The sequence below is a fragment of the Oryctolagus cuniculus genome, chromosome Y (genome assembly GCF_051225735.1).
Source record: "Oryctolagus cuniculus isolate XC-2025 breed Fujian yellow rabbit chromosome Y, ASM5122573v1, whole genome shotgun sequence".
NCBI classification, from domain to species: Eukaryota; Metazoa; Chordata; class Mammalia; order Lagomorpha; family Leporidae; genus Oryctolagus; species Oryctolagus cuniculus.
Window position 1 is genome coordinate 4,693,292 of NC_142889.1, and position 24,574 is coordinate 4,717,865.

General features: G+C 56.2%; 1 protein-coding gene across 1 annotated transcript in view; it reads left to right on the top strand.

The window, feature by feature from the left end:
* LOC149119136 (heat shock transcription factor, Y-linked-like) overlaps nt 1-24,574 on the top strand; it is a 119,180-nt gene that overhangs the window by 13,202 nt on the left and 81,404 nt on the right. The window lies entirely within an intron of this gene.

Below are 24,574 nucleotides of genomic sequence, written 5' to 3' on the forward strand. Positions count from 1 at the left end.
CATAATAAAAGAGAAAAGGAGGTGCTAGACTAATTCACAGACATCGGCACTTCCTCAAATGCAAAGAATTTCAATTGATTTTCAGATCTTTCTCTGTGTCTCTCCCTCTCACTGTCTGCAACTCTACCTCTCAGATAAATAAATAAAATCTTTTTAAGAAAATGAAAACTATGAGTCGGCTGAGAAATGTTAAATGGAAAAATGCTAATAATGTGTTACTTTGACAGACGTTTATACAAATCCAGGTTTCAAAGTTTTGCAAACTTACAAACTCACCAGAAAGTGTATATATTTAATGTCACAGACAACTCCATGAAAATTCCTTCAACTAAACACAAAGAATGAAAATATCTATGACATAGCCGGCACCGCGGCTCAGTAGACTAATCCTCCGCCTTGCGGCGCTGGCACACCGGGTTCTAGTCCCGGTCTGGGTGCCGGATTCTGTCCCGGTTGCCCCTCTTCCAGGCCAGCTCTCTGCTGTGGCCAGGAGTGCAGTGGAGGATGGCCCAGCTGCTTGGGCCCTGCACCCCATGGGAGACCAGGAAAAGCACCTGGCTCCTGCCATCCCATCAGCGCGGTGCGCTGGCCGCAGCGGCCATTGGAGGGTGAACCAACGGCAAAGGAAGACCTTTCTCTCTGTCTCTCTCTCACTGTCCACTCTGCCTGCCAAAATAAATAAATAAATAAATAAATAAATAAATAAATAAATAAAATAAAAATAAAAAAGAAAATATCTATGACAGAGGAGATTAATAATAATAGACATTACCATGTTCAGGAAGCTCGCCATATGCCTTCAGACTTCTAGCTTCATCTGCATTGTATTTTAAAATTACGTCTGCTTTGTTATCCTTAGAAATAAACAAACTTGTAAAACTCATAACACTGCACTGCTTTTCTTCCTTTACCCACCCGTACTCTATTAAAAAATTCTAAAACAAATAGAAAAAAATATATAATTTTAAATAATTAAAAATATAGGTCATCTGTAATTTCATCTGAATAAAGTAGGACAGGGAAACAATCTTCTATTTTTCATAAATCACTAAAAACAAGCAGTAGTAACAAAACATCATAATGACATACAAAATATTCAGTTTCAAAAAACAACAAATTATGACTTAAGAACAGGTTTTTGGAAAACTAAAGAGGCTGGGACAACCCTCAAATCCTATAGGAAAACTAGATTGAGTTTCAGGTTCCTGGCTTTGGCTTATTCCAGCTTTGACTGCTCTGTGCATTCTGCGAAGTTTTTTTCTTTTTTTTAAAGATTTATTTTATTTATTTGAAAGACAGATATACAGAGAAAGAGGAGGAGACAGAGACGTCTTCCAACGTTGGTTCACTCTCCAGTTGGCTGCAACAGCCAGAGCTGCACCTGGCTCCTGGATCGTGGAGCTCTGGCTGTTGCAGCCAACTGGACAGTGAACCAACGGATGGAAGATGTCTCTTTCTCTGCTTCTCTCTGTAAATCTTTCAAATAAAGGCCTTTCATTCTCACTCACTGCTTCTGTCTCGGGCTCTCTGTAACTCTGCCTTTCAAATAAATAAATAAATATTTAAAATAAATACATATATAAATAGAAACTGTATTGACCAAGTCTTCTTACAAAAAATAAAAACAAATACACGATTAATAAATTGTAGTAAAAACACTATAGTGTTAAACAAAATGCAAACAGCAGAATGGTTAAAAACACACTGGCCTAGAATTGCCCAACAATGTTAATTCTGTGTTTCCTAACAATTAATGACTTGCTATGGAGGCTGCAACATAAATTTAAACTTAGTTTTTACCTGATACTCTCGGAGACCAATCAAAATAATGTCTGAGGTATTTATCCAAACCTATGAAACAGATTTTACAGCATATTATTTTCATTTGAAGATGATTTTAATGTTAAATGAATCTTTCCACAAAACACATACTACAAAGGGTTTTCCAACAGTTCAGAAAGAAATTAAAAAAGAAATTCTGGTACCCAAAATATGAAATCCACACATAGGAAGTCTCTTCAAAAGTGTTCAAGTGAAATGGATACTATCATTAAACAATGTATACATTTCAAAAGGAATCTATAGGACTTCACATTCAAATTTCTCATACCATTTGCAGTTCTATTTAACTAAAATGTAATACATAAACTGAATGAATTACCCATCTCTTTTGTCACTTTTAAAACTAAAAAATTGTTTTTTTCACATTAACATTTAGTTGAATGTAGTACTGTAGAAATCATTTATCATTTCTATATTAACTATCCAGTAAACATTTACAGCTACAATATATAATTCTTTATACAAATAGAATCTTTTGAGAAGTTTAATTTGTGTTCTCAAATAAATAACTGTTTCGTTTTAAGTCTTTGGCAATTTACAAAATTGAACTGCTTGGCAAACAGTTGTATACCTGAAGTAAAGTAATTCTTTGCAGCAAATTTTATAATAAAAGAAATCTATACACCTACCTTCTTTCTCAATTTTCCTCTAATATGGCATAATCGCTTTACACCATCAAAGCACATTGCTTCTAATCGTCCATTTCCCAGCATTTTGATTACTTGTGCATACTCTGAGGAGAATAAAAGAGTTGCAAAAAATGTTCTTTGTTCTCATAAAAATCTCAGTGATTTTTTTCAAGATTTATTTATTGAAAAGTCAGACTTACAGAGACAGAGAGAAACAGAGCCAGACAGAAATACAGAGAGATTGCCCTTTTGTTGCTTTATTTCCCCAAGGGCCACAAAAAACTCTAGGCTGAGTCATTTTCTACTGCTTCTCTCAACCAACAACATCGGGCCCAATTTCAGTAGAAACAAGCCTAGGAATAAGCAATCTGATACAGTGGGCTGGGTTGCCTATATCACATGCCAAAGTCATCACCGCTCCAGTTCTGATGCAGCTTCCTGTTAATGTACCTGATGACCACACAGGAGAGCTAAATGGTGTTCTTGGCTGCAGGCTTCCACCTACCCAAGCCCTGGCTGTTATAACCACTTGTTGAAAGAAGTGGTGGTGGAAGATGTCGTTCTCCATGTCACCCTCTCTCTTTCTCTCTGTGTTTCAAAGAAATCTTTAAGAACATGAGTGCAACAACAAATGGTAGCTCTTTCTCTTTTTCTCAAAAAAAAAGCCATTCTTTAAAAAAATCTGAGCCTGATTTAATTATTGCACATTTGTATATATGAATCTATTACCATACTATACCACAAAAATATGGGCAATTAAAACAATAATTTTAAAATAAAGAAAAAATAAAAATATGAATGATAGCACACAGCAATCTTCTAGAAATAATCAATAAACAAATAGAAGGGAAACAGATTACAAAATCCTCACAAGAGTAAAATTTCAGAACTCTATGACACAATATTGATGAATTTATAATTATATTTTCATTAATTTGAAAACCTAAATTGTGAAGTTTTCACATGTTAGCTGGTCACTTTTCCTGATTTCTGAGTTAACTGTCCAATGTGCATTTTTTTTAAAGATTTTATTTATGGGGCCAGCGCTGTGGTGCAGTGGTTTAACACCCTGGCCTACAATGCTAACATCCCATTTGAGCACCGGATTCTGTCCCGGTTGCCCCTCTTCCAGGCCAGCTCTCTGCTGTGGCCAGGAAGTGCAGTGGAGGATGGCCCAAGGGCTTGGGCCCTGCACCCCATGGGAGACCAGGAGAAGCACCTGGCTCCTGGCTTCGGATCAACGCGGTGCGCTGGCCGCAGCAGCCATTGGAGGGTGAACCAACGGCAAAGGAAGACCTTTCTCTCTGTCTCTCTCTCACTGTCCACTCTGCCTTCAAAAAAAACCAAAAAACAAAAAACAAAAAAAAACTTAAAGATTATACATTAGCTCATAGCTTCTTGTGAATAAAAACTTCTGTGTAACCCTTTCAAATACATAAATCTTTAAAAAAAAGATTACATTTATCTGAGAGGCAGAGTTATAGACCATGAGAGAGACACAGAGAGAAAGGTCTTTTCCGTTGGTTCACCCTCCAGTGGCCAAAGCGGCCAGCGCACCGCGCTGATGCGATGGCAGGAGCCAGGTACTTCTCCTGGTCTCCCATGGGGTGCAGGGCCAAGCACCTGGGCCATCCTTCACTGCACTCCCGGGCCACAGCAGAGAGCTGGCCTGGAAGAGGAGCAACCGGGACAGAATCCGGCGCCCCCACCGGGACTAGAACCCGGCGTGCCGGCGCCGCTAGGCGGAGGATTAGCCTAGTGAGCCGCGGCGCCGCCTTTTATTTTTTTGACAGGCAGCGTGGACAGTGAGAGAGAGAGACAGAGAAAGATCTTCCTTTTGCCGTTGGTTCACCCTCCAATGGCCGCTGCGGTCGGTGCGCTGTGGCCAGCGCACCGCGCTGATCCGATGGCAGGAGCCAGGTACTTTTCCTGGTCTCCCATGGGGTGCAGGGCCCAACACTTGGGCCATCCTCCACTGCACTCCCTGGCCACAGCAGAGAGCTGGCCTGGAAGAGGGGCAACCGGGACAGAATCCGGCGCCCCCACCGGGACTAGAACCCGGGGTGCCGGCGCCGCTAGCTGGAGGATTAGCCTAGTGAGCCGCGGCGCTGGCCTTCTCTCTTTTCTTGAAAATAAAAGCTCTATGATCTAATTTTCCTGACCTAAGTTATCATTTTTCTTTTATCATCTGTGGGCCATATTCCCTGGTCTCACATTGTCCAGCCACGCTCGGCTTGCACAGAGCGGGGCGGGGAGACTACAACTCCCAGAAGCCTCAGCGGCGGCGGCGACGCTCTACGTGTGGGCTGTACTGGTCTGAGTGACAGGTAGCCGACCCAATGGCTTCCCCGGTCTCAGACTCCGGACCGCTCAGACGCGGGGTGGGTGTGTGCTTCCTGTTTCGGAGGCGTCTGCTCGGGGCGGAAATTCTATATGTAAGAGCTGAGAAAGCTTTCTTTTCTTTCAAAAAAAAAAAAAAAGCTGTGAGGCCTAATTTTCCTGACCTGAGCTATCATTTTCCTGTTATCATCTGTGGGCCATATTTCCTGGTTTCACATTGCCCAGCCACGCTAGGCTTGAACTGGGCGGAGCGGGGAGACCACAACTCCCAAACGGCTCAGCGAGAGCGTCGCTTTGCGTCTGGGCTGGACTCGCCTGAGTGACAGGTCCGCAAGCCAATGGCTTCACGCGTCTCAGACCCGGGGGCCAATCAGATGCTGGGTGGTTGCGGGCTTCCTGTTTCTGCGGCTCCCGACGGACGTGGTCTTGAAACAAACCACGTTCAACCCAACTCACTTCTCTCTTTTCTTGAAAATAAAAGCTCTATGATCTAATTTTCCGGACCTAAGTTATCATTTTTCATTTATCATTTTTGGGCCATCTTTCCTGATTTCAAATTGTGCAGGCACACTTGCCTTGTCTGAACGCAGCCCTGAACTACAGCTGCCAGGAGCCCTAGCGGCGGCGGATGCGGCGCTCTACGACTGGGCTGGGCTCGTACGAGTGACAGGTAGCACAGCCTATGGCTTCTCCGGTCTCAGACTCGGGGACCAATCAGAGGCTGGGCGGGCGTGTGCTTCCTGTTTCAGCGGCTCGGGGCGGAAGTGGTGCTGAACCGCATTTCACACAGCTCTCTCCTCTCTTTTCTTTTAAAAAAAGCTCCTTGATCGAGCCGGCGCCGTGGCTCAATAGGCTAATCCTCCACCTTGCGGCGCCGGCACGCCGGGTTCTAGTCCCGGTGGGGGCGCTGGATTCTGTCCCGGTTGCCCCTCTTCCAGGCCAGCTCTCTGCTGTGGCCAGGGAGTGCAATGGAGGATGGCCCAGGTGCTTGGGCCCTGCACCCCATGGGAGACCAGGAAAAGTACCTGGCTCCTGCCATCGGATCAGCGCGGTGCGCCGGCCGCAGCAGCCATGGGAGGGTGAACCAACGGCAAAGGAAGACCTTTCTCTCTGTCTCTCTCTCACTGTCCACTCTGCCTTCAAACTAAGAAAAGAGAGAAGTGAGCTGGGTTCAAGACCATGTTGCCTGCCCCTGACTGGACCGGGATCCTGTCAGTCTGCCACCAGCACCCCACCCCCTTGGCGCTCCTTCTGCCCCTGACTGGACGGGGAACCTGTCAGTCTCCCGCCTAAACCCCACCCCCTTGGCGCTCCTTCTGCCCCTGACTGGACCGGGAACCTGTCAGTCTCCCGCCAGCACCCCACCCACCCCCTTAGCGCTCCTGCTGCCCCTAACTCGACCCGGAATCTGCCCGAGGGCGCCTCCTCCCGCCCTCTGCACTGCCGCTAATGACTTTTTCCAGTGCGCGCTCAGAACGCCACCTCCTTCCTCGCCGGTGGCTGCCTGGCCTCCCTGGACGAGTGAGGCGCATGTCTAGGTTCATAACCTCGCCCTCTGCCCGGCCCTGAGTGGCTCTGCTGGATGAGGAGGAACAGTCCGGCCTGTCCCGCCCGTGCTGGGCGCGGGCAGGCAGCGTGGCAGAAGACAGGTTCTGGGCTCCTCCTGCGCGTTCCTCCTCCCAGACAAGGGCAGGCAGGGCCAAGCTACAGGGCGAGGTTCTGGCGGACGGACAGGCGGGTATGCGCCCGCTCAGGGGCTGCCAGGGACGTGCGGGACCCAGACCCGAAGCTGCCCGGTCGGGTCCGAGCTGGACATGGGCGGGACGACTGCCGCGTGGTGCGCGCAGACGTCACTTCCCGCGTCCAGTCAGGAGCCGCGAGGGGCGTGGCTCGAGGCGGTTCCTTTCCACACCATTTCCGCCCCGAGCCGCAGAAACAGGGCGACACAACCACTCAGCATCTGATTGGCAACGGAGTCTGAGACCGCGTGAAGCCAATGGCTGCCCGACCTGTCACTCAGACGAGCCCAGCCGCAGAGCGCCCTGCCGCTGAGGCTTTGGGGAGTTGTAGTCTCCCCGGTCCACCCTGTCCAAGCAGAGGGTGGCTGGGCAATGTGAAACCAGGAAATATGGCCCACAGATGATAAAAGGAAAATGATAGCTCAGGTCAGGAAAATTAGGCCTCACAGCTTTTTTTTTTTTTTTTTTGAAAGAAAAGAAAGCTTTCTCAGCTCTTACATATAGAATTTCCGCCCCGAGCAGACGCCTCCGAAACAGGAAGCACACACCCACCCCGCGTCTGAACGGTTCGGAGTCTGAGACCGGGGAAGCCATTGGGTCGGCTACCTGTCACTCAGGCCAGTACAGCCCACACGTAGAGCGTCGCCGCCGCCGCTGAGGCTTCTGGGAGTTGTAGTCTCCCCGCCCCGCTCTGTGCAAGCCGAGCATGGCTGGACAATGTGAAACCAGGGAATATGGCCCACAGATGATAAAAGAAAAATGATAACTTAGGTCAGGAAAATTAGATCATAGAGCTTTTATTTTCGAGAAAAGAGAGTAAACCCCACCCACTCGGCGCTCCTTCTGCCCCTGACTGGACGGGGAACCTGTCAGTCTCCCGCCAGCACCCCACCCCTTTAGCGTTCCCCTGCCTGCCCCAGACTGGACGGGGAACCTGTCAGTCTCCCGCCTAAACCCCACCCCCTTGGCGGTGCTGCCTGCCCCTGACTGGACCGGGATCCTGTCAGTCTCCCGCCAGCACCCCACCCCCTTGGCGCTCCTTCTGCCCCTGACTGGACCGGGAATCTGTCAGTCTCCCGCCAGCACCCCACCCCCTTAGCGCTCCTGCTGCCCCTAACGCGACCCGGAAGCTGCCCGAGGGCGCCTCCTCCCGCCCTCTGCACTGCCGCTAAAGACTTTTTCCAGTGCGCGCTCAGAACGCCACCTCCTTCCTCGCCGGTGGCTGCCTGGCCTCCCTGGACGAGTGAGGCGCAGGTCTAGGTTCAGAACCTCGCCCTCTGCCCGGCCCTGAGTGGCTCTGCTGGATGAGGAGGAACAGTCCGGCCTGTCCCGCCCGTGCTGGGCGCGGGCAGGCACCGTGGCAGAAGACAGGTTCTGGGCTCCTCCTGCGCGTTCCTCCTCCCAGACAAGGGCAGGCAGGGCCAAGCTACAGGGCGAGGTTCTGGCGGACGGACAGGCGGGTATGCGCCCGCTCAGGGGCTGCCAGGGACGTGCGGGACCCAGACCCGAAGCTGCCCCGTCCGGTCCGAGCTGGACATGGGCGGGACGACTGCCGCGTGGTGCGCGCAGACGTCACTTCCCGCGTCCAGTCAGGAGCCGCGAGGGGCGTGGCTCGAGGCGGTTCCTTTCCACACCATTTCCGCCCCGAGCCGCAGAAACAGGGCGACACAACCACTCAGCATCTGATTGGCAACGGAGTCTGAGACCGCGTGAAGCCAATGGCTGCCCGACCTGTCACTCAGACGAGCCCAGCCGCAGAGCGCCCTGCCGCTGAGGCTTTGGGGAGTTGTAGTCTCCCCGGTCCACCCTGTCCAAGCAGAGGGTGGCTGGGCAATGTGAAACCAGGAAATATGGCCCACAGGTGACAGACGAAAAATGATCATTTAGGTCAGGAAAATTAGGCCTCAGAGCTTTTTTTCAAAGAAGAGAAAGAAGACAGCTGGGTTGAAACACGGTTCCTTTCCACACCATTTCCGCCCCGAGCAGACGCCTCCGAAACAGGAAGCACACACCCACCCCAGGTCTGAGCGGTCCGGAGTCTGAGACCGGGGAAGCCATTGGGTCGGCTATCTGTCACTCAGGCCAGTACAGCCCACACGTAGAGCGTCGCCGCCGCCGCTGAGGCTTCGGGAAGGTGTAGTATCCCCGCCCGGCTCTGTGTAAGCCGGAGGGAATCCATAGACTCGGATGGAGCCTTAGGAACCCAGATAGAGCCTTAGGAACTCGGATGGAGTCTTAGGGACCCGGATGGAGTTCAGAGACTCGGATGGAGCCTTAGGTACCCGGAATGAGCCAAGAGACCCGGATGCAGCACAGAGACTCGGATGAAGCCCAGAGAACCCGATGGAATCCAGAGACCTGGAGGTGGCCCTGTGGACCCGGATGTGGCAATGGGGACTCGGATGTGGCCCGGAGACCCTGGTGGAGCCCAGAGACTCGGATGGAGCCCAGAGACCGGAATGGAGCCTTAGGGACCCGGATGGAGCCCAGAGACTCGGATGGAGCCCAGAGACTCGGATGGAGCCCTGAGACTAGGATGGAGCCCAGAGAAGAGGATGGAGCCTTAGGGACCCGGATGTAGCTCAGAGACCTGGAGAGAGCCCAGAGACTCGAATGGAGCTCAGAGAGCCCGATGTGGCCCAGAGACCCGGATGGAGCCAATGACCCCGATGTGGCCCAGAGACCCGGATGGAGCCCAGTGACCCGGATGGAGCTCAGAGAGCCTGATGTGGCCCAGAGACCCGGATAGAGCCCAGAGACTCGGATGGGGCCCAGAGACCTGGATGGAGCCCAGAGACTCTAATGGAGCCCAGAGACCCAGATGGAGCGCAGTGATCCGGATGTTGCCCTGGAGACCCGGGTGGAGCACAGAGACCGGAATGGATCCTTAGCGACCCGGATTGAGCCCAGAGACCCGGATGGAGCCTTAGGGACGCGTATGGAGCCTTAGGGACCTGGATGGAGCCTTAGGGACCTGGATGGAGCCCAGAAACCCGGATGGAGTCTTAGGGTCCCGGATGGATCCCACAGACCCTAATGGAGCCCAGAGACTCGGATGGAGCCTTAGGGACCTGAATGGAACCTTAAGGACCCGGATGGAGCCTTAGGAACCCGGATGGATCCTAGGGACCTTGCTGGTGCCCAGAGACTCGGTTGGAGCCCAGACTCGGATGGAGCCTTATGGACACGGATGTAGCTCAGAGACCTGGAGAGAGCCCAGAGACTCGGAGAGAGCCCAGACACCCAGATGTTGCCCAGAGACCCGGATGGAGCCCAGTGACCCGGATGGAGCCCAGAGAACCCGATGTAGCCCGGAGACCTCTTGGTGGCCCTGGGGACCCAGATGTGGCCCTTGGGACCCGGGTGGAGCCCTGGGACCCAGATGTAGCCTTGGAGGGAGCCCTGGAGACCCGGATGTGGCCCTGGAGACCTGGATGTGGCCCTGGACCCGGATGGAGCCCTGGAGACCCCAATGTGGGCCTGAAGACCCAGATGTGACCCTAGAGATCCTGATGTAGCCCTAGAGACCTGAATGTAGCCCTGGACACCTGAATGTGGCCCTGAGGATCCGGATATGGTGTGGAGACACGAATGTTGCCCTGGAGACAGGGGTGGAGCCCTAGAGACCCGGATAGAGCCCTTGAAACCCGAATGTGGCCCTGGAGGGAGCCCTGGAGACCCGGATGTGGCCCTGGAGACCCCTATGTGGCCCTGAGGAACCGAATGTGGCCCTGGAGACCAGGGTGGAGCCCTGGAACCCAGATGTGGCCCTGGAGGGAGCCCTGGAGATAATGGATGTGGCCCTGGAGACTCGGATATGGCCCTAGAGACCCGGATGTAGCCTTAGGGACCCGGATGGAATCTTAGGGACTCGGATGGAACCCAGAGACCCGGATGGAGCCTTAGGGACCCCGATGGAGCATTAGGGACCCGGATGGAGCCCAGAGACCCGGATGGAGCCCAGAGACCCGGATGGAGCCTTAGGGACCTTGATGGAGTCTTAGGGACCTGGATGGAGCCCAGAGACTTGGATGGAGCCTTAGGAACCCGGATGGAGCCCAGAGACCTGATAGAGCCCAGATATCCGGATGGAGCCTTAGGGACCCAGATGGAGCTCAGAGACCTGATGGAGCCTTAGGAATCCGGATGGAGCCCAGAGACTTGGATGGAGCCCAGAGAGTGAGATAGAGCATTAGGGGCTCGGATGGAGCCCAGAGACCCGGATGGAGTCTTAGGAACCTGGATGGAGCTCAGAGATACGGATGGAGCCCAGAGACTCTGATGGAACCCAGAGACTTGGATAAAGCCTTAGAGACCTGGATGGAGCCCTGGAGACCCGGATATGGCCCTAGGGACCTGGATGTGGCCCTGGGACCCGGGTGTGGACGTGAGGACCCGAATGTGGCCCTGGGAGAACTGGATGTGGCCCTGGGGACCTGATGTGGACCTGGATGGAGCCCTGGGAGACCCCGATGTGGCCTTGGCAACCCGGATGTGGACCTGGGGGACCCGGATGGAGCCCTGGGAGACCCAGATGTGGCCCTAGAGACCCGGGTGTGGCCCTGGAGACCCCCATGTGACTCTAAGGACCCGGATGTGGCCCTGGGAGCCCGTATGTGGCCCTGGAGATCCGGATGTGACCCCGGAGACCTGGATGGCGCCATAGAGAGCCGGATGTAGTGATGGAGACCTGGATGTGGCCCTGGAGAGAGCCCTAGAGACCCGGATGTGGCCCTGATCATGCTGATGTGGCCCTGGAGACCCAGATGTTCCTGGAGACCTGGATGGAGCCCTGGAGACCTGGATGTGGCCCTAGACCCGGATGTGGCCCTGGAGAACCGGTAATGGCCCGAGACACCTGGATGTGGCCCTGGGGACCCCGATATGTCCCTTGGGGAACCGGATGTGGCCCTGGGTCCCGTATGTGGAGCCCTGGGAGACCCGATGTGGCCCTGCAGACCCGGATGGAGCTCAGAGACCCGGATGGAGCCCAGAGACTCGGATTGAGCCAAGAGACCGGATAGAGCCTTAAGGACTCGGATGGAGCCCAGAGACCCGGATGGAGCCTTAGGGACCCCGATGGAGTCTTAGGGACCCGGATGGAGCCCAGAGATCTGGATGGAGCCATAGGAACCCAGATGGAGCCCAGAGACCCAGGTGGAGCCCAGAGATCCAGATGGAGCCCAGAGATCCGGATGGAGCCTTAGGGACCCAGATGGAGCCCAGAGACCCGGATGGAGCCCAGAGACCAGGATGGAGCCCTAGGGACCCAGATGGAGCTCAGAGATATGGATGGAGCCCAGAGACCCGGATGGAGCCCAGAGACTCGCATTGAGCCCAAAGACCCGGATGGAGCCTTATGGACCCGGATGGAGCCTTAGGGACCCAGATGGAGCCCAGAGTCTCGGAAGAGCCTTAGGGAACTGGATGGAGCCTTAGGGACCCGGATGGAGCCTTAGGAACCCGGATGGAGCCCAGAGACCTGGATGGAGCCCAGAGACCTGGATGGAGCCCAGAGACCCGGATGGATCCTTAGGGACTTGGATGGAGTCTTAGGGAATTGGATGGAGCCCAGAGACTCGGATGGAGCCAGGAGTCCCGGATGGATCCTTAGGGACCCAGATGGAGCCCAGAGATATGGATGGAGCCCAGAGACCTGGATGGAGCCCAGAGACCTGTATGGAGCCCAGAGACTCGGATGGAGCCAGGAGTCCCGGATCGATCCTTAGGGACCTGGATGGAGCCCAAAGACCCGGATGGAGCCCAGAGACTCTAATGGAGCCCAGAGACTCAGATGGAGCCTTAAGGACCTGGGTGGAGCCCAGAGACCCGCATGGAGCCTTAGGGATGCGGATGGAGCCTTAGGGACGCAGATGGAGCCCAGAGACTCGGGCAGAGCCCCGAGACCAGGATGGAGCCCAGAGACCCGTATGGAGCCCAGAGACTCAGATGGAGCCAGGAGTCCCGGTTGGATCCTTAGGGACCTGGAAGGAGCCCAAAGACCCGCATGGAGCCTTAGGGATGCGGATGGAGCCTTAGGGACCCGAATGGAGCCCAGAGACTTGGGCAGAGCCCCGAGACCAGGATGGAGCCCAGAGATCCAGATGGAGCCCAGAGATCCGGATGGAGCCTTAGGGACCCAGATGGAGCCCAGAGACCCGGATGGAGCCCAGAGACCAGGATGGAGCCTTAGGGACCCGGATGTAGCTCAGAGACCTGGAGAGAGCCCAGAGACCCTGGGTGGAGCCCTGGGACCCAGATATGGCCCTGGAGGGAGCCCTGGAGATCCGGATGTGGCCCTGGAGACCCTGGTGTGGCCCTGGAGACCCTGGTGTGGCCCTGGAGACCCGATGGAGCCCTGGGGAACCGGATGTGGCCCTGGAGACCCGGATATGGCCCTGGGGACCTGGATGTGGCCCTGGAGATCGGGGTGGAGCCCAGAGACTCGGATGGAGCCCAGAGACTGGATGCAGCCTTAGGGACACTGTTGGAGCCCCGAAACCCGGATGGAGCCCAGAGACCCGGATGTGGTCCAGAGACCTGGATGGAGCCCAGAGACCTGGATGGAGCCTTAAGGACTCGGAAGAAACCTTAAGGACCCGGATGTAGCCTTAGTGACCCTGAAGGAGCACAGAGACCCGGATGGAGCCTTAGGGACCAGGATGTTTCCTTAGGGACCCAGATGGAGCCCAGAGATACAGATGGAGACCAGAGACCCCGATGGAGCCCAGAGACCTGTATGGAGCCCAGAGACTCGGATGGAGCCAGGAGTCCCGGATGGAGCCCAGAGACCCGGATGGAGGCCTTAGGGACCCAGATGGAGCCCAGAGACCCGGATGGAGCACTTAGACCCGGATGTGGCCCTGGGGACCAGGATGTGCCCCTGGGGACCTGGATGTGTCACTGCGGACATGAGTGGAGCCCTGGGGAGCCGGATATTGCCCTGGAGACCCGGATGTGGCCATGGGGACCCGGATGTGGCCCTGGGATCCTGGTGGAGTGTGACTGGCTGCCAGTGGAGTCGGGGAGAACCCCCCCAGTGTCACTCAGGGCTGATTGACAGCCACCAGATGACAGAGCCCACCCCCTTGTCAGTGAACGGTGACTGACAGTGCAGGGAGACCCGGAGGTAGCCCCTGGGTTCCTCCACCAGCTCACTCTGTCTTTTGACGGAACAATAAAAATCGTTTAAAATAAACGACTGATACTGTGCCTGGGATGAGTTTATTCCATGAACAGGAAGCAGAGAAAGCTGGGGACGGCCGATTCTAGAATGTTCCGAAGCTTTCTAGAAATTCTGGAACAATCCAGACCATCTTGGATCAATCCAGAATGCTCTAGAATGTTCCGGAGCATACTAGCGCGTTCGCAGGTGGGAGGAGATGGTGAGGCGATCAGGGGAGGAATCATTGTGCAGGAGGGGCGGTTCTGGAATGGTCTAGAACGTTCTGGCACCTTCTCCAAGGGAGGTGTCCTCAGGGTGGACAGGTGTCTGTTGGAGAGAGAGGAAAGCCGAGTCAGCGCCGAGTCAGCGCCAAGTCAGCCCGGAAGCTGCCGCAGCCTCACCTGTGTCGCCCACACGCCGGATGTACTTCTGCGGGATCCCATTCTGCTCCGTGAGCCTCGCGTAGTCCTCCAGCCGGTCGTCATTTATGACTCTCAATTTGACTGTGGCAAGAGTGGGTGCCGACTGAGTACGCTTGATTTAGTGTGAGCCTACTGCATACACTCACTTTAGTGGCTGTATACGCTCACCCCATCTAGCGAGCGCCAACTGTATATGCTAGCGTTAGTGGGCACCGACTGTATATGCCCACCATGTCTAGTGGGCACTGACTGTATACACTCGCTTTATCCAGTGGGCACCGACTGTATCCCCCCTTTCCCTGTATACAGTCGGGCTCAGACTCTCGGGTCGTGGTGCGTATCCCTAGCGGGCACCGGCAGTGTACATGTGTGTGTGAGGGGGGCTCACCCACAAGGAAGCTGAGGCGGCTGGTGGTGCCGCTGGACCCCATGTTATTGATGAAGACGAAGAGCCTAGCGGGATCCAATACGTGGAACTGGAAGGAGGTCTGGCCCTCGACTGTAGGGAGAGAGGTGGGTGTTCTGGATGTGCCGGGGGCATGCTGGGACATTCTAGCGCATTCTGGAACATTCTAGAACATTGAGGAACTGGAGCATCCTGGGACATTTGCAGCATCCTGGAACATTTCTGGGAACATTCTCGAACATTCTGGAACACACCGGACATTCCCTGGGGTCGTCTGGAATTGTCTGGAACTTTCCGAAATGCTCTGTACTCACAGTCAGTGGTGTAGATGCCGTCTGCGTTCTTCTGGGCCACAACCGTGTGCGGGGTGCATACCTCGTTCTTCCTGAAGGAGAGACCGGGAACATGGCCACTCGCTGTGGGCTCAACTGCTCCTGTCTGCTCTCCCTCTGGCCTCGCCTGGTCCACCATGGCCTGCTCTTTGACTCTGGGATCGGCTGGTCCTGTCTGCTCTCTCTCAGCTCCATTACTCCCCTCTAGCCCACCTGTTCTCTGACTCTGGGCTCAACTGCTCCTGTCTACTCTTTCTCTGGGCTCGGCTGGTCCACCATGGCCTGCTCTTTGACTCTGGGATCGGCTGGTCCTGTCTGCTCACTCTCAGCTCCATTACTCCCCTCTAGCCCACATGCTCTCTGACTCTGGGCTCAACTACTCCTGTCTGCTCACTCTCCCTGGGCTCGGCTGGTCCCCCCTAGCTTGCTCTTTGTCTCTGGGCTCAACTACTCCTGTCTGCTCACTCTCAGCTCCATTACTCCCCTCTAGCCCACATGCTCTCTGACTCTGGGCTCAACTACTCCTGTCTGCTATCTCTCTCTCTGGGCTCGGCTGGTCGCCCTGGCCTGCTCTGTCTCTCTCTCTGGGATCGCTTGGGCTTGGCGGCGCCTGTCTTCCCCGCTCTCTGGGCTCGATTGCTCCCCCCTGGCTCTCTGTCTCTGGCCTCGGCTTGTCTCCCCTGGCCCCGCCCCTCACTTGACATAGAAGAAGACGTTCAGGGCGTTGCAGTCCTCGTTGCACTCCATCTCGCGGAACAGCATCCGGAGTGGCCCATCCTCCAGGATCATTTCCAGGATGTCGGAGGCCATGGCGGAGGTGCGCCAGGGCCCGGAGAGCTGGGGAGGTGAAGAAATGACGCGCATTAATGATACGGCTGAAGAAACGACGCAAAGTAGTGATGCGAATTAGTGATGCGAAGTAATGATGTGAAGAAATGATATGAATTCATGACGAGAATTAATACTGGGAACTAATGATGCAAATTTATGATACCTGGGCGGGGTCGATGTCCGCACAGGCCACGCCCACCGTGAGGGCGAGGAGGAGAGCCTTCGTCACCGTCATCTTCATCACCATCGTATTCGTCGTCGTCTGAGCCGGCGGGGACCCGGCGTCTATTTATTGCCAGGGCTGGGGGAGGAGTTGGCGGGCCGAAGGTTGTGCAAACATCCTGGTGGACACCAGGGACGTTCCGGAACGGTCAGTGCTCCCAGGGAATTCTGGGAGAGTCTGTCGTGCGTTCTTGGGCCTTGGAATTTTCCAGATCCCCTGGTGGGTGTTTCCAGGATTCCAGAATGTTCTAGAATGCCCAGGGAATGTCCTTGGAATCGCGAGGAATTCTGTGGAATGTTCCAGAATGTTCTAGAGAGCCCGGCGCACGTCCTCGGGGCCTTAGAATATTCTAGAGCGCCTGGTCTTGGAGTGTTCCGGAATACTGGTGGATGACGTAGAATTTTCTAGAATGTTCGTAGGATGCCCTGGACCGCTTGGAGAGTGTCTTTGGGGTCTTGGAATGTTGTAGAATGTTCCAGTATGTTCCAGAGAACCCAGCGAGCGTCCTGGGGGGTCTGAGACCCTCTGCCGACGTGCTGGAAGTTTCCGCAGCCCCGGTGGGCGCCGGATGTCACGTCAATGTCCGCAGGGCCAGGCCAGCACCAGGACATCCGTCACACCCAGCCGGGAAACTTCTACTCAGACCCGTATCCCAGAATCCCCCCAGACTCACTTGGTGATGTTCTGGTACATTCCAGAACACCTCGGAAAAATTCTAGGGATCCCGGAACATTCTAGAACGTCCTAGAATGTTCCAGAACCTGGAAATATATATATATATATGTATTTTTTTTTTACCTTTTTTCGTGCCCAGGCACCCAGATGTGACCTTGAGAGCTCCAGGGAGGTCACTCTAGTTTCTGTCTCTCGATAGGAAAAACCGACTTGACCCGTTCTGCGTTCTGTAATCCTTTAATCTGGTTTTCTGCTCCACTCACTCCACGGCTCAGGCTGGCTCTTCTCTCAGGGAGAGGAGGGTCGTCAACATGGCGTGTAGAGCACGCTGGACAAGGCAGATTCATAACTACAAAGTTTGCTCATCTTCTAATACCAAGACCCCCAATATCTCAGTTTTTTTTTTTTAATTTTTTTTTTGACAGGCAGTCAGATCCATCGGAAATGCCTTGAAAACATGGTCGTGTATAGACACGACTTCTTGAAAGGGTTTGCAGCTTCGTCGTCAGTACTGTCTCCTCAGTGACTTTAGAGCAGGAGAGAACAGGACACAGCAGACACTCTGAACAGCAACTTCAGTGAGTGAGTGATGAAGTGCCCAGACGAGGGAGGCGCAGTGGGTGACACGTCGATTCAGAAACGAGAGCAACTAGCCTGGAATTACCATGAGTGTGTTGGCAGAAGAATTAAAACTTGAAATAAGACTCCCGAAACGTACGCGCGGTCTTCACCACCTTGAACGAGTCTTGGTTTTTGCTGATAGGCTCTTTTTTTTTTTTTCACAGGCAGAGTGGACAGTGAGAGACAGAGAGACAGAGAGAAAGGTCTTCCTTTGCCGTTGGTTCACCCTCCAATGGCCGCCGCGGCCGGCGCACCGCGCTGATCCGATGGCAGGAGCCAGGTGCTTTTCCTGGTCTCCCATGTGGTGCAGGGCCCAGGCACTTGGGCCATCCTCCACTACATTCTCTGGTCACAGCAGAGAGCTGGCCTGGAAGAGGGGCAACCGGGACAGAATCCGGCGTCCCGACCGGGACTAGAACCCGGCGTGCCGGCACCGCAGGTGGAGGATTAGCCTGGTGAGCCGCGGCGCAGGCTTGTATGATTATTTTCATAAACTATGCTTTGAACAGGGACACAAGTGATTGAGCACAAGCCATGCAGTGTCCTCTGAGCCACTCAGTGAAAGCTGAGGGTCTCCGTCCTTTATAGACTTCAAGTTGTGAGCCAGGGGTTAGTGTCTGAAGGCACGCTACATGAAGACGTAGGGAGAGATCACCTGTTGTGGGCCACTTTGTAAAGCACCTTGAATGTCACACACTTGCCATCTGACCAGATGTGTGCACTGTCTGTTCTTCCCTAGTTTCTTCACCCAGCTGGACTTTCACATTCAGATATGGCGGAGAAACCACTCCCTTAGGATCCACTGAGTGCCCCTGACTGGATCAGGAACTGTCGCAGAGTGACAGGTTCTGGGTCAGTCAGGGGCAGGCAGGAGAGCTAAGGACTTGGGGTTCCTGCCGCAGACTGACAGGTTCCCGGTCCTGTCAGGGGCAGGCAGGGGAGCCCAAGACGGCGTTTCTGGCCCTAGACTGGCAAGCTACCAGTCCCATCAGCGGCAGGCAGGGGAGCCAAGGAGGTGGGGTTCTGGCCCCAGACTGACAGGTTCCCAGTTCCATCAAGGGCCGGCAGGGGATCCAAGAGGTGGGGTTGTAGTCCGAGACTGTCCGGTTCTCAGGCCAGAAAGAGGCAGTCAGGGGAGCCAAGGAGGTGGGGTTCTGGCCGCAGAATGACAGGCTCTGGTTCCAGTCAGGGGCAGGCAGGGTAGTGTAAGAGGATGGTGTTCCTGCCACAGACATACAAGTTCCCTGTCTAGTCAGGGACAAGCCGGGGAGCTAAGCACGTGGGGTTCTGGCCGCACATGGACAGGTTCCCGGTCCATATGGCCAGGCAGGGAAGCTAAGGCGTTCTGGCTAAGGTTCTGGCAGCAGCATGACAGGTTCCTGGTCCCATCGCGGGCAGTTAAGGGAGCCAAGGAGGTTAGTTCTGGCCACAGACTGACAGGTTCAGGTCTATCAGGGGCAGGCAGGGGAGCTGAGGACATGGGGATCTGGCCACAGGCTGACAGGTTCCCGTTGCTGTCAGGGGAGCCCAATGAGGTGGGGTTCTGGCTACAGAGTGACAGGTTCCTGGCCCCCTCAGGGAAAGTCAGGGGAGCCACGCAGGTTAGGCTCTGGTCGAGACTGACAGGTTCCGAGTCCCGTCACAGGTAGGCAGGGGAGCCTAAGGAGGCGGGGTTCTGGCCACAGGTGACAGTTGCGGGTCCATCAAGGGTAGGGGGGGTGCTGATGGGGTGGGGTTCTGGCTACAGACTCACAAGTTCCTGGTCCAGTCAGGGGCGGGCAGCGTAGCCTACGGAGGTGGGGTTCTGGCCACAGAATGACGACAGGTCTCTGGTCCCATCAGGAGTAGGCAGGGAGCTAAGGACATGGGGTTCCTTCCGCAGACTGACAGATTCCAGGTCCAGTCAGGGGCAGGCAGGGGAGCTAAGGGGTGGAGTTTTGGCCACAGACTGACAGGTTCCCGGTCCAGTCAGGGACAGTCAGAGGAGCCAAGGAGGTGGGGTTCTGGCCACAGAATGACAGGTTCCCGGTCCTGTCAGGGGCAGGCAGGGGAGCCCAAGACGGCGTTTCTGGCCCTAGACTGGCAAGCTACCAGTCCCATCAGCGGCAGGCAGGGGAGCCAAGGAGGTGGGGTTCTGGCCCCAGACGGACAGGTTCCCAGTTCCATCAAGGGCCGGCAGGGGATCCAAGAGGTGGGGTTGTAGTCCTCGACTGTCAGGTTCTCAGGCCAGAAAGAGGCAGTCAGGGAGCCAAGGAGGTGGGGTTCTGGCCACAGACTGACAGGTTCCTGGTCTAGTCAGGGGCAGGCCTGGGAGCTAAGGGGTGGAGCTCTGTCCGCAGACTGAAAGGATCCCAGTCCCATCAGGGGGACTCACTGGAGCCTCAAGGGTTGGGGTTCTGGCTGCAGACTGATGGGTTCCCGGTCCCATCAGTGGCAGTCAGGGGAGCCAAGGAGGGTGGTTCTGGCCTCAGAGTGACACGTTTCGGTCCAGTGATGCCAGGAAGGGGAGTTAGCTACGTGTGGTTCTGGCCACAGACTGACAGATTCCTGGTCCGGTATGGTCAGGCAAGGGAGCTAAGGGGGTGGAGTTTTGGCCGCAGACTGACTGGTGCCCGGTCCTGTCAGGAGCACTCAGCAGAGACTAGAGGGTGGGGTTCTGGCTGCAGACTGACAGGTTCCTGCTCCAGTTAGGGGCAAGTCAGGGGAGCAAAGAAGTTAGGGTTCTAGTGGCAGACTGACACATTCCGGGTCCATCTGGGGCGGGAAATGAGCCCAGGAGCTGGGCTTCTAGCCGCAGACTTACAGGTACTGGGTCCAACAGAGGCAGGCAGTGGAGCTAAGGATGTGGGGTTCTGGCTGCACACTGACAGGTTCCCGGTCCAGTCAGGGGCAGTAAGGGCAGCTAGGGACATGGGGTTCTGGCCGCAACTGACAGGTTCCCAGTCCCGTCAAGGGCAGGCAGGGGAGCCAAAGTGGGTGGGGTTCTGGCCACAGACTCACGGGTTCCATTTCCAACAGGGGTAGGCAGTGGAGCTAAGGATGTGGGGTTTGGCTGCACACTGACAGGTTCCTGGTCCAGTCAGGGGCAATAAGGGGAGCTAAGGACATGAAGTCTGCATGCAGACTGACAGGCTCCTGGTCCCATCAGGGGCAGCCAAAGGAGCTAAGGATGTGGGGTTCTGGTGGCAGACTTTCAGGTTCCATGTCCGTGTGGAGTAGGACAGGGAGGCAGGGTGGTGGGGTTCTTTCTGCAGACTCCAGGTTCCAGGTCTATCAAAGGCGGGCGGGCAGCTAAGGACGTGGGGTTCTGGCCACAGACTGACAGGTTCCCGGTCCTGTCAAGAGCACTCAGTTGTGCCAAGCTGGGTGGGGCTTTGGCTGCAGACTGACAGGTTCCTGGTCCAGTCAGGGGCAGGCAGGGGAGCCTAAGGAGGTGGGGTTCTGGCCACAGGATGACAGGTTCCCAGTTCTGTTCGGGGCAGGCAGGGGAGCTAAGGACGTGGGATTCCTGCCGCAGACTGACAGGTTCCAGGTCGAGTCAGGGGCAGACAGGTGAGCCTCTGGTCGCAGACTGACATGACCCGGTGCTGTTAGGGGCAGGCAGGGGAGCCTAAGGAGTTTGGGTTCTGGAGTCAGACTGGCAGGTCCCGGTGCAGGATGTCCAGGAAGGGGAGCAGATGGAGTGGGGTTCTGCTCAGAGACTGAGAGGTTCCTGGTCCCATCAGGGAAAGGCAGAGGAGCTAAGGAGGCGGGGTTCTGGACGCAGACTGACAGGGTTTCAGTTCTGTCTGTGGCAGTCAGGGAAGCCATGGAGGTGGGGTTCTGGTCGCAGACTGACAGGTTCCCAGTCCAGAACGGCCAGGCAGGGGAGCTAAGGGGTGGGGTTTTGGCGGCAGACTGACAGATTCCTGGTCCCATCAGGGGCAGGAAGGGGAGCCAAGGAGGTGGGGTCTGGCCAGAGGCTGAGAGGTTCTGGGTCCATTAGGGGGAAGTCAGTGGAACCGAGGATGTGGGGTTCTGGCCGCAGAGTGACGGATTCCACCTCCATCAGTGGCAGGCAGAGGAGCTAAAGCGGTTGGTTTCCGGTCACACACTGACAGGTTCCCATGCTGTCAGGGGCAGTCAGCGGAGCCAATGACGTGGGGTTCTGTCAGCAGGCCGACAGGTTCCCGGTCCCGTCAGGGCCACTCAGTGGAGACTAAGGGGGTGGGCTCTGGCTGCTGACCGACAGGTTCCTGGTCCCCTCAGGGGCAGGCAGGTGAGCCAAGGACGTGAGATTCCTGCCGCAGATGGAAAGGTTCCCAGGTTTGGCCACAGACGGAAAGGATCCTGGACCAAAATGTCCAGGCATGAGAGCTAAGGGGGAGTGTCTGGTCGCAGGCTGACAGGTTCCCTGTGCACTATGGCAAGGGGTAAGGTGAAAAGGTCGTTAAGGTGAAGAGGTCCTTTCAAGATAGCCACTGAGGGAAAAAGGTCATGCCAAGATGGCCGCCGAGGAGAAAAGGTCATGCCAAGATGGCCGCTGACCACAGAAATTGCCTGGCACCAGGCCGTGATTGGATGGCTTCTGAAACCACATGGCAACAGAGGAAACCACATGACAACAGAGCCTGACTGACAGCCGGCCGGCCGTGATTGGATGCTTTCAGAAACCACATGACAACAGAGCCTGACTGATGGCGGGCCGTGACTGGATGGTTTCAGAACCTGCCTGGCACCAAGAGCCTGCCTGGCCACAGGCTGTGATTGGATGGCTTTGGAAACCGCCTGGCCACAGCCTGTGATTGGTCAGGGCCTAGACCGCCCCTTGACTGGATGGGCTGTCTTGGCCATAGAAGCAGCTGTAGCAACTGAAATAAACGAGTCAGTCTGCTGGCTGCCCGCCTCAGGACTGCTCTCACCCGCCTCCCGGCGTCCGTGCGGTGACTCCGCACCTCTTGCCCCCACCACGCTCCTCCTCTCAGAACGCATCCTCTCAGGAAGAAGTAAACGTCCACAGTTTCTTGGCTCACCCGAGTGCCCCTGACTCGACGAACGGGACCCTGTCAGTCTGTGGCCAGAACCCCACCTCCTTATCTGCTCTGCCTGCCCCTGCTGGACGAGGAATCTTTCTTTCTGCAGCCTGGACCCCACCTCGTCTCCTCTGCCTGCCCCGATGGGACCCGGAACCTCCAAGTCTGCAGCCAGAACCCCACCTCCTCAGCTCCCCTCCCTACCCCAGTGGACCTGGAACCTGTCAGTCTGCCGCTCAAACCACAGCTCACTGGCTCCCCTGACTGCCACTGACGGGACCGGGAAGCTGTCAGTGGACGACCAGAAACCCACTACCTCAGCTCCTCTGCCTGCCCCTGATGGACCCGCAACCTGTCAGTCTCCCGCCAGAACCCCACCTCCTTGGTTCCCCTTCCTGCCCCTGACTGGACCAGGAAGCTGTCAGTCTGCGCCCAAACCCCAAGGCCTTAGCTCCCCTGCCGGCCCACAACTGCACCGGGAAATTGTCACTCTGCCGCCAGCACCCCACCCCCTTGGCGGTCCTGCCTGCCCCAGACTGGACGGGACCCTGTCAGTCTCCCGCCAGAACCCCACCTCCTTGGCTCCCCTGCCAGCTCCTGACTCGGACCAAAAGCTGCCCGTCGTCAACCAGAACCCCGCATCCCTAGCTCCCCTGCCTGCCCCTGCCTGGACCGGGAACCTGTCAGTCTCCCGCCTAAATCCCAGCCCCTCGGCGCTCCTTCTGCCCCTGATTGGACGGGGAACCTGTCAGTCTCCCGTCAGAAACCCACCCCCTTAGCTCCCCTGCCTGCCCCGCCTGGACCGGGAACCTGTCAGTCTCCCGCCAGAACTCCACCCCCTTAGCTCCCCTGCCTGCCCCTGCCTGGACCGGGAACCTGTCAGTCTCCCGCCAGAAACCCACCCCTTTAAGCTCCACTGCCTGCCACTGATTGGACCGGGATCCTGTCAGTCTCCCGCCTAAATCCCACCACCTCGGCGCTCCTGCCCCTGACTGGACGGGGAACCTGTCAGTCCCCCGCCTAAACCCCACCCCCTTGGCGCTCCTTCTGCCCCTGACTGGACGGGGAACCTGTCAGTCTCCCGCCTAAACCCCACCCCCTTGGCGGTCCTGCCTGCCCCTGACTGGACCGGCATCCTGTCAGTCTCCCGCCAGCACCCCACCCCCTTGGCGCTCCTTCTGCCCCTGACTGGACCGGGAATCTGTCAGTCTCCCGCCAGCACCCCACCCCCTTAGCGCTCCTGCTGCCCCTAACGCGACCCGGAAGCTGCCGGAGGGCGCCTCCTCCCGCTCTTTGCACTGCCGCTAATGACTTTTTCCAGTGCGCGCTCAGAACGCCACCTCCTTCCTCGCCGGTGGCTGCCTGGCCTCCCTGGACGAGTGAGGCGCAGGTCTAGGTCCAGAACCTCGCCCTCTGCCCGGCCCTGAGTGGCTCTGCTGGATGAGGAGGAACAGTGCGGCCTGTCCCGCCCGTGCTGGGCGCGGGCAGGCAGCGTGGCAGAAGACAGGTTCTGGGCTCCTACTGCGCGTTCCTCCTCCCAGACAAGGGCAGGCAGGGCCAAGCTACAGGGCGAGGTTCTGGCGGACGGACAGGCGGGTACGCGCCTGCTCAGGGGCTGCCAGGGACGTGCGGGACCCAGACCCGAAGCTGCCCCGTCCGGTCCGAGCTGGACATGGGCGGGACGACTGCCGCGTGGTGCGCGCAGACGTCACTTCCCGCGTCCAGTCAGGAGCCGCGAGGGGCGTGGCTCGAGGCGGTTCCTTTCCACACCATTTCCGCCCCGAGCCGCAGAAACAGGGCGACACAACCACTCAGCATCTGATTGGCAACGGAGTCTGAGACCGCGTGAAGCCAATGGCTGCCCGACCTGTCACTCAGACGAGCCCAGCCGCAGAGCGCCCTGCCGCTGAGGCTTTGGGGAGTTGTAGTCTCCCCGGTCCACCCTGTCCAAGCAGAGGGTGGCTGGACAATGTGAAATCAGGAAAGATGGCCCACAGGTGACAGACGAAAAATGATCATTTAGGTCAGGAAAATTAGGCCTCAGAGCTTTTTTTCAAAGAAGAGAAAGAAGACAGCTGGGTTGAAACACGGTTCCTTTCCACACCATTTCCGCCCCGAGCAGACGCCTCCGAAACAGGAAGCACACACCCACCCCGCGTCTGAGCGGTTCGGAGTCTGAGACCGGGGAAGCCATTGGGTCGGCTACCTGTCACTCAGGCCAGTACAGCCCACACGTAGAGCGTCGCCGCCGCCGCTGAGGCTTCTGGGAGTTGTAGTCTCCCCGCCCCGCTCTGTGCAAGCCGAGCCTGGCTGGACAATGTGAAACCAGGGAATATG